The sequence below is a fragment of the Cicer arietinum genome, chromosome 3 (genome assembly GCF_000331145.2).
Source record: "Cicer arietinum cultivar CDC Frontier isolate Library 1 chromosome 3, Cicar.CDCFrontier_v2.0, whole genome shotgun sequence".
NCBI classification, from domain to species: domain Eukaryota; kingdom Viridiplantae; phylum Streptophyta; class Magnoliopsida; order Fabales; family Fabaceae; genus Cicer; species Cicer arietinum.
In genome coordinates this window covers 54,703,430-54,706,903 of record NC_021162.2, presented here as the reverse complement: position 1 = coordinate 54,706,903, position 3,474 = coordinate 54,703,430, and positions in this window count along the sequence as shown.

Here is a 3,474-nt window from a genome sequence, read left to right as displayed (position 1 = left end):
TATATATATATATATAATCACAATATCATAATAAGTATATAAAAATAAAGAAAATCAAACACAATATTACCACTATCTCAAGATAATAATTTATAAAATAAATAATTAAAATAAAATATATTTAGAATCAAATAAATATAATTAAGTACACATTTAATATTAGTCAAACGCATAAAAGAATGTTATATTAATTGGGTGCGTGAATATACACGTAAAATCACATAAAATCTTATTCTTCAAAATAATACACTAAAATATTATTGCTTTAAAAAAATAGATCAAATTAAGAGTAAAATATAATATTTATTATTTATATCGCTCATGTAATCTAATATTTATAAAACTAGCACATCATAGAAATCAGGCCTATAAGGAAAATTAATCATAAAACTAATAAACATATATTATAAAATAATTTTAACACCAAATTAATTATCTAAATTCCTATTTAGTTAATAAAATAGTTTATTATAAAATTTGGGGTGTTACATTGAGGACTTGAGTTCAAATGATGTGTTATTAATGGCTATAACAAAATCAGATGATGACTGCCCAGAGTAGTGGTATCTTGACACAAGCTGTTCTAATCATATGACTGATCATAAAGACTTGTTTGTGAGCATCAATGAGAAGATAAAAAGAGAGATCGAACTTACAAATATTAGCACATTGAGAGCTGAAAGAGTAGGCAAGATGGTGATTCAAATGAGAGATGGAAAGTATACAATCATTCAATGAAGATGGAGCATGGTGAAATGAGGATGATTGATAATTCAAGAAGATTGATCTTGATGGCACCACTGTCAAAAAATAGAACCTTCAAGATTGATATTCAGATCAGTGAGAACAAGTGCGTAGGTGCTAAAATTAGGAATGAAGACTGGATATGGCATCAGAGGTTTGGCCATTTGAATACCAAAGAAGATATGTGAGGAGTGTTGTCAAGCCCATCAACATAGGAAGTCATTCAAATCAGAATTGCCAACTAGATCCTCAAGAATCATGGAGGTAATCTTTTATGATGTTTGTGGTCCTTTTGAAGAAGTTTCAATAGGAGGTAATCACTACTTTGTGTTATTCAATGATGATTTTACAATAAAAACTTGGATCTATCTAATCAAGAAGAATAGTGAAGTGTTGGCTGTATTTAGAAGATTCAAGCTGATGGCAGAAAAACAAAGTGGTTGCACTCTTAAAGTGATTAGAATAGATTGATGTGGTGAGTATCAATACCATGAATTCCATGAATTATGTGACAAAGAGGGAATAATTCATGAAATGACTACACAATATACACCACAACATAATGGAGTTGAAGAAATTAGGAACATAATCATTCTCAATATGGTAAGAAGCATGCTGAAAGGGAGAAAAATGCCTCACAAATTATGGGGATAAGTAGTTTCAACAACAATATACATTTTGAATAGGTGTTCAACCAAGAGACTGGGCACTAGGACACCTGAAAAAGCTTGGAGTGGAAGAAAGCTAGTCGTGAATCATCTGAGAGTGTTTGGCTCATTGTGCTTTAGGCATGTGCTAGCTCAAAATACGAGGAACATTGATGACAGGGTTGAACAAATGGTGTTGCATGGCTATGATGCAATTGGAACTTACAAGTTGTATGATTCAAACCATAACAAGGTGGTGATAAGCAAGGGAATATTGGTGGATGAGTCAAGAGGATAAGACTGGAAAATGAGTGAAGCCAGCTCGAGTAGTGCAGCCAATCCAGACATACCAGCCAACTCTATCAGTCCAACCATCAATGAATAAGTAGTGGAACCTAATGAAGGCCATCCTGCATGAACAGCTAGACAACCAGTTCTTGAGTATGTGAGAAGGTTTGAAAGATCGAGGCTACCTTTAGTTAGATTGCAACCATATGAAGTAACATCGGACTCAGTCATCAATGCAGATAAATAATTAATTCTTTTTGTTTTGCTGGCTAAATCAGAACTAGTAAGTGATGAAGAGACATTAAGTGATCCTAGATGGATATTAGCAATGTAGGAAGAGCTCAAAGCAATAAAGAAGAACCAAACCTGGGAGTTGATGACCGTTCTAGTAAATAAAAAATCAACTAATGTGAAATGGGTATATAAACTAAAATTGAAGTCTGATGGAGTGGTTGTCAGGTACATGGCCAGACTTGTAGCATAGGGATTCTTGCATAAACATGGACTGGACTATGATGAAGTGTTTTTCCCAGTAACTAGAATTGAAACAGTGAGGATGGTAGTCTCAAGGGCCAATTACAATGGCTGGTCTATGTGAAAATAGACAAAAAAGACAATGTGTAAGAGCTAAAGAAAGCTTTATATTGCCTGAAGCAAGCCCCTAGAGCCTGGAAGAAGAGAATTGACATATTCATCATAGAGCAACAATTTGAAAATTGTGTGAATGATCATGTAGTGTAGGTGAAAAAGGTAGCAGCAACACCTGCATTATTGATATGCCTTTCTATGAAGGATTTGCTAGTGTCTATCAGTAATGAAGCACAAATTCAGAAGTTCGAGATCAGAATGGAGAATGAGTTTGAGATTGTCTTATCTAGGCATGCTATCGTATTTCCTTGGCATTGAGTTTGAAACCAGGAAAATGGAATTTTTATGCATTAAAAGAAGTATGCAAATGACGTATTGAAAAGATTCAAAATGTTAGATTGCAATGAAACTAGTACCCCAGCAGAAGCAGAGCTGCTATTGTCCAAGAAGTGCAATAAGGAGATGATTAACCCTACAATCTTCAAGCAAATTATAGGATCCTTGAGGTAATTGTGTATCACAAGGACATATATTGCATATAGTATTGAGTTGATTAGTAGATACATGGAGAAGCCTAGGACATCACACAACATGGAAGCAAAAACGATTTTGAGAAACTAAACTTGTATCCCACAAATTAGAATGGAGATGAAGTTGAACTTGTTGGTTTTATTGATGCAGATTGGTGTGGAGATAAGGATGATAGAAAGAGTAGCACGACCTATGTGTTCATGATCAATAACTCACCAATCTCATGGTGTTCGAAGAAGAAAATTATAGTAGTCTTGTCCACATCTGAAGCTGAATATGTGGCTTCATTAATGGAAGCTTGCCAAACTATATGGCTGGCTGAATTAACAGCATAATTGGGTTTGAGAATTATTGAAGCAGTGAAGCTGAAGATAGACAACAAATCAACAATTTATTTAGCAAAGCATCCTAGTGTTCGTGCAAGAAACAAGCACATAGAAACAAGGTTTCATTTTTTAAGAGATCATGTGGTGAAAGACAAGATAAAGCTAGAGCATTGAAGTAACCAATGATAAAAAGGCTAACATCCTATGTAAAAGCTTGAAGAGGGTGAAGTTCCAAGAGATGAGGAAGAATCTTAGATTAACATAAATTGAATCACTTTGAATTAGGGGCATGCTAAATGTAATTAATGTGATTTGTAGTTTTTTAGGGATGTTAGAATACATTTAGAAGT